Raw genomic sequence first — 16,401 nt, 5'->3', positions numbered from 1 at the left:
TAAATTATACACACGTAGCCGGACCAAGGTGCGGGGTGAAATTCTCTAGATGCCGGACCAAGGATTTAGAGATACCTAACTTATCACTTTGCATGTAATACACTAGAAAAGGATTACTATTATTAGGATTACTGTGTTATGAGCTTATGGGGAACACATTCCTAGTTACTTTTAATAATCTGAATATAAATAAATACTTAGTTCAAAGTTATCTTCTTATTGTTTGTTTATTTTATTTCAATTTAAATCCCCCATTTTTATAACAAATATCGAGTTAAATATTTACTATTGACAATATTCTTCCATATTCTCTGTGGGATCGACCCCGACTCATAGTTGGGTAAATATATTGCATACGATCGTTTATATTTCTTTTCAAGAAGTATATTTGAACGTTATCAAAAATGGAATTACTCTTAGAGAGTGAATTACTCTCGATAGGACAATGCACCATGCCAATTGCACAATACTTTCATAAGGTTAAGATGCTATGTCGAGAGATTTCAGAGTTAGATCCACAAGATCCAATTGAAGAGACGAGGATGAAGCGGATTATCATCCATGGTCTGAAACCTAAATATAGAAGCTTCATTGTTGCTGTACAAGGATGGAAAAATCAGCCATCACTTGTAGAATTTAAGAATTTGCTAGCAGGTCAGGAAGCCTTGGCTAAGCAAATGAGTGGAGTCTCTCTTAAAGGCGAGGAGGAAGCACTCTACGTCAACAAAAGCAGAGAAAACCCCAAGCAGTACAATGCCAGTGGATAAAAAAGAACTGACGATAAGTCAAAAAGTCATCAAGGAGAAGGAAGCTCTCATCCAGGGGGAAGTTCGAAGAACAATAGGGTCAACAACAAGAGGTTTGAAGGGCAATCCATAACTGTGGGAAGAAGGGACATAAAGCCAATATTTGCTGGTTCAAAAAGGGGACTGTTGAGAGCAATGATGCTGCTACCTCCGGTCCAAAGGAAAATAGTGAAGATGATTGGGATGCTGAAGTGTTCTTTGCAGTAGAACAAGAAGAGTTAGCTCTTACAGTAACAACCTCTAAGAAAATTGACTATGAGAATGACTGAATTGTTGACTCGGGATTCAAACCATATGAGTGGTGACAAAAAAAAGCTGCAAAATTTGTCCGAGTACAAGGGAAGTCGTGAAGTGGTGACAACAGATGACACAAAATTACCAATAGCTCACATTGGTAAGACTATTGTGTCTCCAAATAATTGTGCTGATCTGATGCTGCTTAAAAATGTTTATCATGCCCCAGGTATGAAGAAAAATCTTCTTTCAGTAGCTCAGTTGACATCTTCGGGTCATTATGTTCTATTTGGTCCGCAAGATGTAAGAATATGCCATGATCTTGAGGTTAAAGAAGAGCCAGTGATGAGGGGCCAAAGGTTAAATTCTATTTATGTAATGTCGGCAGAAACTGCTTATATAGACAAGACAAGGAAGAATGAGACGGCAGACTTATGACATATGCGGTTGAGTCACGTTAGCTACTCTAAACTTAGAGTCATGATGGAAAAGTCAATGTTGAAGGGTCTTCCAAAACTTCCAGTAAGGACGGATGTAATATGTGCAGGTTGTCAGTATGGTAAAGTGCATCAGTTGTCGTATCAGGATTTAAAATATACAGCCAAGGAACCATTAGAGTTAGTTCACTCAGATATGTTCGGCCCTGTCAAACAACTCTCTGTTGGTGGGATGAAATATATGTTGACATTTATTGATGATTTTTCCAAATACGTGTGGACTTATTTTTTAAAGGAGAAGTCTGAGGTATTTTCAAAATTCAAAGAATTCAAAAAGGTTGCTGAAGGAGAAGTTGATAAGAAAATTCTTTGTTTGCGAACTGACAATGGTGGTGAATATTCCTCATATGAATTTTATGAATTCCTTGAAAAATGTCGAATACGCCATCAGTTCACATGTCCAAATACGCCACAACAAAATGGCGTATCAGAAAGGAAGAACAGACACCTAGCAAAAATCTGTCGGAGCCTGCTTTACGCAAAAAACTATCCCGGGATAATTTTGGGCGGAAGCTATGAAGACTGCAACTTTTGTGATCAATAGACTTCATCAACAAAGCTTGCATTTTCTTTCACCTTTTGAGAAGTTGTGGAACATGAAATCCTCTGTTAGCTATTTTCGTGTTTTCGGATGTGTATGTTATGTATTTGTACCTAATCATTTACGTAGCAAGATGGACAAAAAGGTTGTTAGGTGTATCTTTGTAGGGTATGATAGTCAACGAAAAGGGTGGTGATGTTGTGATCTAATAACAGGAAAGTGCTACACTTCACGAAATGTGATATTTGATGAAGCTTATTCCTGGTGGTCTGCAAATAAGGAACCGCTGCCAGATTCAGATGTCTTCAAAGATGTGTCGGACTCTTCCCATATCCAATTGAGTCTAGATAGAGCTAAAGTTAAAGCTAATGAAGACAATGTTGATGAAGAGGTGACTCAAAATCCATGGCAAACTGGTATGTACCAACAACCAGGTGAAGAAGGTGAGCTAATTGGAGCAGATTCACCGCCTTTACTCAGAAGGTCAACAAGGATCAGAAAGCAAAATCCCAAGTTTGTCAATGCTGCCATTGCATAAGATGAAAATGAAAAGGAACCAGAAACTTTTAAGGAAGCATTCCAGAATCCAAAGTGGATTAAAGCTATAGAGGAGGAAATTGTTACGCTACAACTGAATCAAACGTGGGAGCTCGTGACAAAACCAAGGGATGCCAAACCTATTTCCTGTAAATGGATTTAAAAGATAAAGCGTCACACAAATGGATCAATTAAAAGGTGCAAAGCTCGTCTTGTAGCTCGGGATTTTTCTCAGCAATATGGACTAGACTATGATGAAACATTTAGTCCAGTGGCAAAGCTTACTACTGTCCGGGTTTTACTTGCACTTGCAGCTCGTAAACATTGGAACTTATGGCAGATGTATGTAAAAAATGCATTCTTGCATGGAGAGTTGGATCGAGAGATTTACATGTGTCAACCAATGGGTTTTCAAAGTCATGATTATCCTGAGTATGTGTGTAACCTTCGAAAGGCGCTCTATGGATTAAAGCAAGCGTAAAGGGCATGATATGGTAAGATTTCTGAATTTCTTACTCAGTGGTTTTTCAGTAGCACCGTCAGATTCCAGCCTGTCTGTGAAAATTGTTGGCAGAAAACTAGCTATTATGCTAGTATATGTGGATGATCTAATCCTAACAGGAGATTGGGAAGAAGAAATTCTCAGAAAAAAGGAGAATTTGTCAGTACGCTTCCAGATGAAGGAACTCGGACATCTTAACCATCTTTCTGTCTTGGAGGTTGATCGCAGTGAAGAAGGAATTTGCTTGCATCAGCAAAAATACTCCAAAGATCTATTAAAGAAGTTTGGAATGTTCAATTGCAAACCAACCTCAACACCACTGGATCCAAATGTTAAGATGTGTGCTCATGAAGGGAAAGACTTGGAAGATGCAACAATGTATCATCAATTGGTGGGTAGTTTGATTTACTTAACTTTAACAAGACCCGACATCTCTTATGCAGTAGGTGTGATGAGTCGTTACATGCAAAATCCAAAGAAGTTGGATGGAGTTCGTCGAATCTTGAGATATGTAAAGAGTACAATTGACTATGGTCTGTTGTATAAGAAAGGTGAAGAAAGCAAACTGATCGGATATTGTGACTCTGACTATGGAGGAGACCATGATACCCATCGTTTAACTACTGGCTTTATGTTTAAGCTTGGAGCTGGAGTAATTTCTTGGTGCAGAAAAAGGCAGGCAACAGTGTCGCTATCAACAACAGAAGCAGAGTATCGGGCAGCAACAGTTCCAGCTCAGGAATGTACATGGCTTATGCAGTTGATGAAGGATCTAAGACAACCAGTAGGCTATGCAGTTCCTTTGTACTGTGATAATCAGTCAGCAATTTGCTTGGCTGAAAATCCAGTATTCCACGCAAGGACTAAACATGTGGAGATACATTACCACTTTATCCGGGAAAAAGTGTTGCAAGGAGAGATTGGCTTGGAGCACATCAAAACAGAACATCAAATTGCAGACTTGTTCACCAAAGGTTTTAGTGTCAACAAGTTGTAGAGTTTCTGCAAGCAGCTAGGAATGGTTAAGACGGAGAGCTGATGTTGAGAAGGGGTGTTAAAGTTGACAACATCATTCCTAGATTAATTTGACTAAGTATGTAGTATGGCTATATTTTAGCTTTCAGTTGATATTTGTTTTCTTTTAACTCTGATAGTTTTTCCTATTTCGTAGTATTGTAGAAATGTGTTCCTAAAGTTTAGGAGAGTTAGGTTAGTGGATTAGTTAGTGGTTTAGTGGGAATGTGACTATTAAAGTTGTAATTCTATATAAGATCATTAATTGACTGAATACAAGATTAGTCCATTGTTCTTATTCTCTGAAAACTATTTTCTCAGACATTTTTATTTGAGCTTATTATATCTTAAGTTCTACAAGGACAATTGTGTGTTGTGATTTTTTGGGCAAATTAACGAGTTGCCAAAATCATTTTGGTGCAACTTTCCTTTCTTTCCTTCCTAACTAAGAATGATTTTTCCTTTCTTTCATTTATGTTTTAAGGTGGGTTTAGTGAGGACAAAATTATTTTCAAAATATATTTTTAATTTATTTTTTTATGTTTGGTTGAATAAAATACTTTAAAAATATCTTTTCTTTTAAATGATATAAGACACAAGTACCCCTAGACTATGACCGAAATCTCAGAGACACACTTAAACTTAACTGGGGTCCTATTACCCCCTGAACTCATTTTTTCGTATTTTGTGCACCTTTTATACTGACGTGACATCTTCAACCACCCAAGTTGGTTGTGTTTGTACACCCTCGTCTGCCACGTGTGTAAATATTTTTTTTAAACAAAATTATTCTTATTTTCTTTATCTTGTATTTAAATTAAGTTAATATACATTTTTTTAACCTTGTATCAAAACATTTTTTTTTACCTTCATTCATTGTTTTTTCTCTTTTATTTTCTTTATCTTTTGTTTTGTTTTGATTTTAAATTTAATTACAAATGTTTTGTATTTAAAATAAGTTAAGTTTTGAACGGATATCAAAATAAGTGAAGAAAATTAAATAAAACATTAAAAAATGAAAGGACGCTTTTAAATTATTTTTTAAAAAATACACATAATTTTTTAAAAAATAATTAAAAGTGAAAAGATAATAAATTAATTTTAAAAAGTTTAAAGTGAGAAAGAAATTAAATAAATATTTTTAAAAATAATTAAATATATATAAGTTTTAATATCAATAAATAAGTGTACTAACTAATTATAAAGTTACAAATCAAAAAATGACATGTGTCCAATTTGTGCACTCATCACTTGCCTTCAAGAGAGTGCACACTCGCTGTGCAATGTCAGCGTTTGTGGTGTACTTATTCCATTTTAAATTAGTTTAGGGGGGAATGGGACTACAGTTAAGTTTAGGTGTGTCTCTAGGATTTCAGTCATAGTCTAGGAGGGGTTACTTGTGGCTTATCTCCTTTTAAAATAATAAGTTGCTCAAGAATTAGGAAAATGATTTGAATCAAATTTTGGTCTTGATAACTTATGCGAGTTGTAACGACCCTCTTAGTCGTTTTATGAATTTTAATCATTATTTTTATATTAGCCCTTTTTAGTAGCTTTTATAAATAATTTATGACTTATAAGAATGAGTGACATGATTTTCAGATTTAATAAAAGATTATTTTGTTGCTAATAATAATAAAAAAAGGAAAATAGATAAATAAATAATAAAAGGGAAAATGTTGTTGGCTGTTGTGAACAACAACAGTTCACGCAGCCGAGAAAAAAAATAACGAGAATAGGGAGAAACCCTATGCGGCGTTAATGAGAGGAACAAATTGCTTCAGTTAATAGCTATTCACAATTTCTTAATTAGTACAATTATTCTCTCTAGGAATATGTTTGCATCGTATGGCATTTTAGTCATTGGTGGAGAAGAAAGTAATTTGCAAATTGAATTGCAGTATGCCTATTGTGGTATTTTTTTGGATTTAGGGAGAAAATGATTTGAATGGGAAATAATTGGCAGTGATAAGTATCTCTTTTTAATTAATGTGTAAGCATATTTGTTAGTATTACTTAATGTTGGCTTTTGAAGAGGGAAAACGGTAAAAGTGGGTGATGGAATATAGTTGTAGGATATTAACAAGTAGGTTAGGTTGTCAATTTGCTTTTGTTGCAGTACGGAAATAATTTCTGTTTCTATATTAGTATATGTATATTCCCAAGGAGTTATTGTTGTAATTGCAAGTGAATAAGAGATGAGTTATCTTCTACTAATCTCCTTGACAAAAGGTTTATACGCCTAATTGTGAAACAAGATATTCACAAGCTTTTGGAAGTATGCGGGTTGACATGATAATTGGCATCAAAATTTAGGAACTTGATTTTAGGTTTGTGTAAGTTTTTGGGTCTAGGCTAAACCTATAGTAATATGGTTGCTGTTAGTTTTGAAAACTTATTGTGATTAATTATTTGAATAGATTGTATTGATTTGGAAGCCTAATGAAAGTGGAAGGCTCAAGTGCCAGAGTGAATTCTTGATTATTTGAGGCAAGTGGATTTCTAAACCCTTGTTAAGTGTATGGAATTCGTGTATATTCTTGTAATATGTGTTTGGAGGTAATGAGATTTGGTGATGGGTCGAATTGTCCGCATTGATTAATTCTAATGATGAAAAAGGGGTAATAAAAGGCAATGTGATTAACTGACTTGATTTATTATGTGTGATTGTGTTCTTTATTGAACTGTACATTTGTGATAGCTGAGGTGATTACATATCATATTGATATTTGATTGAAAGGCATATCCTTTTTGTTGATATCATATCGTGCACATGCATTGACATGTGATTGACTGTGAGTAAAGGTCTAACACGTGGAGATCGTACGTGTTGAGATCAAGTATGATTATAACTTGGGCACGTGCAGATCGTCCATGCGAGTGATTAATTTGATTATAAGTTGGGCACGTGGAGATCGTCTGTGCTGGGGATTGTTTGATTTATGATAGTACGTTGAGATAGTCCGCACAGACACGTGGAGATCATCCGTGTCGGTATATGGACCTCGCTAGTCCTCCATGGGTCATGAACTCTCGATGTATTTTCGAGAAGTATCATGTATATACGGTTGAGAGACTACTTGTTATTCTGAGGCATATCATTTCATGGTGTCATATTGCATTGCATACCATGACATCCTTCATTCTTGATGATTTTATGTTTTATTGGTGGTTGGAAAGTACTTGATAGTTGATTACCTCTATTTGGTGAACTTGATCTTGTGTGTTGCTGATATTGTCAGTGCCATTTTTGTTAAAGTTGAGGTTGATGAATATTGATTTTGTTGTTGAGAATATGTGATTGTTAAAGTGTTATTGTTGAGATATGTGCTTGTAAACTATGAACTGTTAGGTTGGGCTGGTTTTATGCAGGTTGTAGTTGTGGAGGTTCGGTTGGTGTGTAAGGAGTACCCGTATTCTATCCCCTTAGCTTGTGTTTAGAGGTTTACTTGCTGAGTACCATGTGGTTTGGTACTCACCCCTTGCTACTACATTTTTTGTAGGTTACTAGGCCGGACCTTTGTGATATTTTCTCTTCTTCTTGTTTGAGGCTTCTTGAGGAGGTTTGTGAGGTAGTTGCTTGTCATTTCAGCGGACCTTCTTTCTCCTTATTTATGATCTTGTTCTATTATAGAAACAAGTCATTTGAGACTTGTATTTTCTTTCAATTTTGTTATAACACATTAGAGACTTGTACACGTGACAACCAAATTTTAGGGGTATTTTTGAGTTTATTATAAAAATTTCCCCATTTTATTGTAATGGTTGAGTTTTAGGCTGACTTATCTTGGTGAGATAAGACGAGTGATATCACGTCTATTTTTGGATCGTGACAAAATGGTATCAGAGCCCCAGGTTCATAGGTCTTACGTTTGTACAAGTCGTGTCTAAGTAGAGTCTCGAGGATCGGTACGGAGTTGTCTATACTTATCTTCGAGAGGCTATAGTGACTTTTAGGAAAAATCTTCACTTCTTGGATCTCTATCGTGCGTACTTGGTCTGGTTTTGACTCTTATCACCTCATTCCATTCTCTTTAACGTATAGTGATGAATCGTGCATGGTTATTTATGCGAGTAGTTGGTATAGTGTATGGATTAGAGGTTAGATTTGGTTTTAGAAGTGATAGACTTATGAAAAGGATATGTGGTCAAATATAGAATGTTAAACGATTCAAATAGATTGAGTTAGGTTGTGACTTGACAAAATATTTTGAGGATATTTGGATGATTAGGTTGAACAGTGGTTTAAGGGACTTCATGAGCGTCTAATATTTATTTTTTTGTCTAGTCATCTACTAGTGGGATCAGTACTTGTGTGGTATAGGCAACATCTGGAGTGATTTGACAATTGGAAGTGGAATGATTAAAAGGATGGTTAAATAATGAATAGTGTAACCTTGAAAAATATAGTTGGTATAGTTGTCATAACATATATGGGTTGCTTAGCGTATGATGTTGAACCAATCGAGGTTAGAATCTTTCATAAATTGAGAGTATATATAAAATGGTCATAATACGACTATTATAATGGTACCGATTCTTACTTGTTTAGAGTTACAAAATGTGTTACTCCTGTTATTGACCTAATCTACAAATGGATGCATATCGATTTGGACGAGAGACCGAACAGATTTGGTAGTGTATGTTAGTTACTTAAAAATGTATAGGCTATTTGGGTACAATCTTCTCGATAGGTATGATGTGTTATAGTGGTGGATTTAACAGACTTCACAATGTGGTACTAGTGGTATATGAAAATGGATGTGTTGATGTCAAGTGAGATTACTAACTACTTAAAGAGTTATCAGTTTATCACATGCTCGTATAATGAGATTCGATGTTGTATTCACATTTGAGAAACCAACTAGGTTGTTACTGCAGATGTTTGAGGTTAAGCGTGTGTATACGGAAGATTTTAGTGGTGGATAGTTGACACGATATTAATGCGTTAAGTTGAGAAGTGTATCCCGAGGGTTCTAAATGAGGACCAGTGATTTCATCTTAAGGTCCAAGGGAATGGATAGATACCAGAATGACAAACTTATGAATAAAGAAAATTTCCAACGAGTATACTTGTGTGAAAGTAATTGAGGATTTTTGTAAGAAAATGCGTATAAATTGGGTTAGTCCTTTGGATTTTGAATTGGTATAGCTGGGTTTGAGGTGTCATGTCGATGACAAGGTTGACTTCGTGATGATAAATGGGCTAACTGAGCATAATGGTAATAAGAGTTCATGATGGATAGTGATTAGGATGCAACTATATGATAAAGATTGTTGGTTAAATGGATTTTGTATGGTAATGACGACTTTGGAGTATCGAATGTTATGGTTTGCTATTATTTGATGAGTAGCATAGTTGCATCGAAAGTTATAGGAGGTGTTGAAACACCACTCGAATATAATTGGAATAAACTAGAATCACAAATAAAAAGAATTAGTGGGATGTAGTTTAGCCTTCGGAAAGAGGCTAGAACAAGGATATTTACTCAGATTGTAAGGGCCAAAGATGTATCTTCAGAAATACTGGATAATTGAATTCAGAGACATGTGGTTTCATCTGTTTTGCCTAGATTATTTTGATAGTTTTACGGGTTCATCAGATTGGTTAAAAAGTACTAGATAAAACTTGAGAAAGGAGGGTACAAACATTCAACTTAAGTTGTGATGATAAGTTCTTTTGGGGTTTTGAGTTTGATAATGAGTGTGGTTGGATTTTAGCGGAGGCTATGATAATGTCGATTGAGAGGCGATTAATGAAAAGCTAAGATACAAGGACTCATAAAAATCTTAAAGGTATGAGCTAATGTTGATAGATAATGGGATTGGGCTACATAGTTGAAATCAGAATTCAATTTTTTCGGTACAAGTGTAGGTTTATGGTAGTGTGTTTTTTTCAAGGTATGAATTGGTGAGGTAAGAAATGATCGATCACATTGAGCATGAAGCACTTGGAAGGACTTAAAATAATTTGAGTAGTAAATTTGGTTACTTTTGATTGTTATACCTAAGGGGGGTTTCATGTAATGTTTTGATTTAGAGGATAATGTAAAAATATTATGGGTTGTGGGTCAAAGGGTAAGATTGGTAAGCAAGTCAACGAAAGGAAAAAGAGTCTGGTGTATTGAAGAGTTCAAGATATTTAATATTTGCGTCATGGGAAGAATTTAAGAGATGTGAAGGAACAAAACCTCTCATATAGACTCTTGGTTTGAGTTGAAGGATGCATGAATTTTCATATATAAGTTCTAATATGACTATGGCTGTGAATTGGGTCGGTATAGACTTACTAGGGATTTATCAACAATTTTTATGAAGATTGGGTTTTGAATTAGGTGGAAAACAGTGAGGTGTGTAAGATTATGTGATGTTATGTGGGGCTAAATTGTTCAAAATATGATAGGTAACTTATGAATGTTCAACGGTGTGGACCTACAGTGCTACATGGTTAATGAAGATTTTGAGGGGATTGAAACTACATTGTTGATAGGACCAGATAGATTGTTATGATGTGTTACATAGATATTTGATGTTGAATAGAGATTTCGAGCTTATAATATACCAAATTACTCGAGTGACCAAGGATTTCTCTGAGTTTTAGCATAAGTTATGCGATGGTTTGGAATGGTAGTTGAAATATGGTATGTTAAAATTTGTGTGAAGTTGACTTGGGGTGAAATTTAACAACTTTATCTCGATGCAAAGGTATTATCAGATATGAAATTTAGCATGATCGGTTTTTTGTGAGACTCATGTCTATCATGGGACGTTTAAATGTAAAGAGATGGAGTCATAGCTCCGAATTTGTAGGCAACAATGTGTTTGCAAAGTCTTTGATACTAGTGATGGTTTGAGAGTAGGGTAAATGACCGGTGCAGTTATGATTAGGGTAAATGACTAATGTGGTAATGATATTTTGTTAGTGTTAAGAGTCTTGGCTTTAATGGAGTACTGTGAGGAGTATGCGGGGTTTGATGAATCGAGTATTTGTAATATTGTAATGGGGATCTGGTTGATTCTGGTTGGCTAAAAATCGAGCAATGGAGTCAGATGAATGGAATTTATATGGGCACTATGGAAGGAGTGTCTTGTGTTATTCGACCTTGCTTCCGTATATTCTTATATGACCACATTCTTCGTACTGGACATTATTTGGAGTATGATTCACTGCTTATGCTACGCGTGTTTCTACATCTATGGGTGAATTCCTAGTGGTGGATCGGGTGTACCAATCCTGCAATGGTCCTCCTGGTAGGGTGGCATACTTGGGCAGAGTTGGTCATTTCAGTTATGATAGATTTGATGTTGTTTTGGATAGTTGAAGTATACTAGTTATTCTACACGCACAATCTTGCTTATGAGAACTTATACAAGAGCTACTATATATGCAGAGTTACAATTTTCTAAAAGTGTTGTTAGAGATTCTGCATTTTGGAGTGTATCGTTTGTTGGATGTTTACTTAATCATTTCCTTCGTTGGGTTAGATAAGTTTGATTCTCCCTTGGTGAGTATCCGATGTCTAAAGATCTGATTTTTATAACTTAAGCTCATGAAAAGACTGTGTTGTGGAAAGTGAATCTTGATAAGATATGTGATGATTTATGCATTATGAGTGTGTGGTGGTTGATTCTAATTCACTTTTAGTTGTAGCCGGTATCGATTCAGAATGTTATTTTGGTTATGGGAGAAAAGTTTCATTGTGGGGAGTGTGTTATGGTCCAGAGGGTTTCAGTTTAGATTTGGTTCATGAATTAGTCTGTGGGTTGGTAATCACTCGTGATTTGTAAATTTGTCAAAATTGATACGAAAGTTCAGTAATTAGTAGTTGATCTTGATGGAATGATCTTAAAGAGGAGCTCACTAGGAGAGAGGAACACCGGGTATAGAAGATCATTTCTCAGGCTCTTGATAATGTCGGTTATTCTTCCTTCTCTGTTTTTATGTTCGACGACGAACATGATTTTTAGTGGTGGATAATGTAACGACCCTCTTAGTCGTTTTATGAATTTTAATCATTATTTTTATGTTAGCCCTTTTTAGTAGCTTTTATAAATAATTTATGACTTATAAGAATGAGTGACATGATTTTCATATTTAATAAAAGATTATTTTGTTGCTAATAATAATAAAAAGAGGAAAATTGATAAATAAATAATAAAAGGGCAAATGTTGCTGGCTGTTGTGAACAACAGCAGTTCATGCAGCCGAGAAAAAAAAATAACGAGAATAGGGAGAAACCCTATGCGGTGTTAATGAGAGGAACAAATTGCTTCAGGTAATAGCTATTCACAATTTCTTAATTAGTACAATTATTCTCTCTAGGAATATGTTTGCATCGTATGGCATTTTAGTCGTTGGTGGAGAAGAAAGTAATTTGCAAATTGAATTGCAGTAAGCCTATTGCGGTATTTTTATGAATTTAGGGAGAAAATGATTTGAATGGGAAATAATTGGCAGTGATAAGTATCTCTTTTTAATTAATGTGTAAGCATAATTGTTAGTATTACTTAATGTTGGCTTTTGAAGAGGAAAAACGGTAAAAGGGTGTGATGGAATATAGTTGTAGGATATTAACAAGTAGGTTAGGTTGTCAATTTGCTTTTGTTGCAGTACGGAAATAATTTCTGTTTCTATATTAGTATATGTATATTCCCAAGGAGTTATTGTTGTAATTGCACATAGTTAATAAGAGATGAATTATCTTCTACTGATCTCCTTGACAAAAGCTTTATACGCCTAACTGTGAAACAAGATATTCACAAGCTTTTGGAAGTATGAGGGTTGACATGATAATTGGCATCAAAATTTAGGAACTTGATTTTAGATTTGTGTAAGTTTTTGGGTCTACGCTAGACCTACAGTAATATGGTTGTTGTTAGTTTTGAAAACTTATTATGATTAATTATTTGAATAGATTGCATTGATTTGGAAGCCTAACGAAAGTGGAAGACTCAAGTGCCAGAGTAAATTCTTGATTATTGGAGGCAAGTGGATTTCTAAACCCTTGTTAAGTGTATGGAATTCGTGTATATCCTTGTAATATGTGTTTGGAGGTAATGAGATTTGGTGATGGGTTGAATTGTCCACATTGATTAATTCTAATGATGAAAAAGGGGTAATAAAAGGCAATGTGATTAACTGACTTGATTTATTATGTGTGATTGTGTTCTTTATTGAACCGTATACATGTGATAGCTGAGGTAATTACATATCATATTGATATTTGATTGAGAGGCATATCCCTTTTATTGATATCATATCGTGCACATGCATTGACATACGATTGACTGTGAGTAAAGGTCTAACACGTGGAGATCGTCCGTGTTGAGATCAAGTATGATTATAACTTGGGCACGTGCAAATCGTCCGTGCGAGTGATTAATTTGATTATAAGTTGGGCACGTAGAGATCGTCCGTGCTGGGGATTGTTTGATTTATGATAGTGCATTGAGATCGTCTGCACAGACACGTGGAGATCGTCTGTGTCGGTATATGGACCTCGTGAGTCCCCCATGGGTCATTAACTCTCGATGTATTTCCGAAGAGTATCATGTATATACGGTTGAGAGAGTACTTGGTATTATGAGGCATATCATTTCATGGTGTCATATTGCATTGCATCCCATGACATCCTTCATTCTTGATGATTTTATGTATTATTGGTGGTTGGAAAGTACTTGATATTTGATTACCTCTATTTGGTGAACTTGATCTTGTGTGTTATTGATATTGTGAGTGCCTTTTTTGTTGAAGTTGTGATTGATGAATATTGAGTTTGTTGTTGAGAATATGTGATTGTTAGAGTGTTATTGTTGAGATATGTGCTTGTAAACTGTGAATTGTTAGGTTGGGCTGGTTTTATGCAGGTTATAGTTGTAGAGGTTCGGTTGGTGTGTAAGGAGTACCCGTATTCTATCCCCTTAGCTTATGTTTAGAGGTTTACTTGTTGAGTACCGTGTGGTTTGATACTCACCCCTTGCTACTACATTTTTTGTAGGTTACTAGCCCGGACCTTTGTGATATTTTCTCTTCTCGTTGTTTGAGGCTTCTTGAGGAGGTTTTTGAGGTAGTTGCTTGTCATTTCAACGGAACTTATTTTTCCTTATTTATGATCTTATTCTATTCTATAAACAATGCATTTGAGACTTGTATTTTCTTTCAATTTTGTTATAACACATTAGAGACTTGTACACCTGACAACCAAATTTTGGGGGTATTTTTGAGTTTATTATAAAAAATTCTGCATTTTATTGTAATGGTTGAGTTTTAGGCTGACTTGTCTTGGTGAGATAAGACGAGTGCCATCACGTCTACTTTTGGGTTGTGACACGAGTCTACCACACCTAGATAAGGTCCTTAACACACTACAACATAGTAAAAGATAAAGTACATAATGAAACAACAAGGAAGCTTACATGGAAGGGAGGAAAAATCACGACCTGTCCCATAGGATTTTCAAACTGCTCTTTACTATTTTCAAGCAACAAGTGATTACAGATTTCAATAATCATACAAGGATTAAATTCTTAATCCTACAACTTGTAACAACTCTATTATAGAATGAGCCAAAACAACAACTATATTACCGACTATATCAACTAACTCTAGTTAATATAGACTTCAAAAACATACTACTTAGCTAACCCTAGCTATGCTCATTGTCAATTGAAAATTCCTTATAGATTAGGAATAGATCTTACAGGTTAAGATTCAAAAACACAACTTTCTGATGTACAACTAAAAACACACTTGATAGCTCTATCAGGTCCCTTTCGATTCTTGAAAAGTTGTTGTTTTCTTGTGAGAGTATGGGCGACTCAACATAATTCGTGGCCTAAAGCGAAATTTTAATTAGAGACCTAAAATTTAAATAATCTTTATCTGTATTTATTTATTTTTCTAAATTTTTAAATGTAAATTATTACTTAATATCTTTTATATAAATGATTTTTCAAATACTTTTTTAATTATTTTTTTTAGATAAGTTTTATCAATTCAACATTGAAAAACATCATTTTATTGAGACAATTATTATATGAATTGTTAACATAATTCTATAAGTAATAAGTTGATAAACTTTAAAGATAAAAGTTAGAATCATAGAATCTGATTCACAAAGTTGATAATTTGGTATACCTACTTTAATATGAAAATTTACGTAGAAATAAAAAAAGAAATTATAATCACTTTGTTCAACACTTTTCGACTATTGTAACATATTTTTGACAGATAACTATCATCGATTTGAAGAAATAGAGTGCAAAAAGAGTTAGAAAGGACAAATAATGTGAGTGTTAGCGAAGTAAATGTAAAAATCCAAAACAATCTTTTCTTGATTTATTCTATTTTAATGGGGTTAAGATACATAATTTTTTATTTGTAAAATAGGAAGATATTAATTCTTTCCATATATTGTAACTTAGTTTGGTTTGGTTTGATTTTGATAATTTTGAAACTGATTAAGTTGATTTGGTTTTGGTTTTGACCAATAATCGATCCAAACCGACCTGTGAACACCCCTATTGACAGCTCTAATTTTAGCAATTAAAATAGAAGTACAAGTTAGTTTTTACTTTTTTTTTTACAAAATAACATTTATCCGAAATCAATATCTTAACCAGTTAGCTTTTTGAATTTGTAACCAATTGCTTTATTATTTGTATTAAATTAATTTAAATGATTAATATAAATATTAAATTAAAGTTAAAATTAAAAATCTATTGATTGCCTCACGTTTATTAAACTTTAAAACTTATTACAAATTTCTGAGGTTTTTGAATTTAAAACTAATTATAACTTATATTTACAGTTTTAGAGTTTTAACTTTTTTGTTCTTTGTTTCCTCTCTCTATAAATACAAAACACTGTACTTATGTTATGTTCTTTTTTTATGTGATTTTATTTTTGAAAGAGAATCATCGTGAGAAATTTTAATTATGCTTCATGGCTTTCAGATAACAAATTAAATTATTCTATTTTTTTCGCTGAGTTTATCTCTTTACACCGTTTCTATAATAAAAATTGAATGAAGAAATACTCATCATATATATACAAGAGGATTTTCATTTGAAGGATCTAAATTCAACATATGATTTTTTTTTTGGTCTTATATATTCAACATAAGATTGAAGTAAAGGTATTGCGATGTAGTCTTTAATAGTATATGTGAACACCTAATTTTTGACCAAAACATAAAGATTTTACACCAATTTTAATACTTAAATATTATTATTTTAGTAGGGTTATATTTAAAATAAATGAAAAAATAA

Source organism: Solanum stenotomum, chromosome 1 (genome assembly GCF_019186545.1).
Source record: "Solanum stenotomum isolate F172 chromosome 1, ASM1918654v1, whole genome shotgun sequence".
Classification (NCBI taxonomy): domain Eukaryota; kingdom Viridiplantae; phylum Streptophyta; class Magnoliopsida; order Solanales; family Solanaceae; genus Solanum; species Solanum stenotomum.
The sequence above is the reverse complement of the archived record's forward strand: the minus strand, read 5'-3'. Positions refer to the sequence as shown.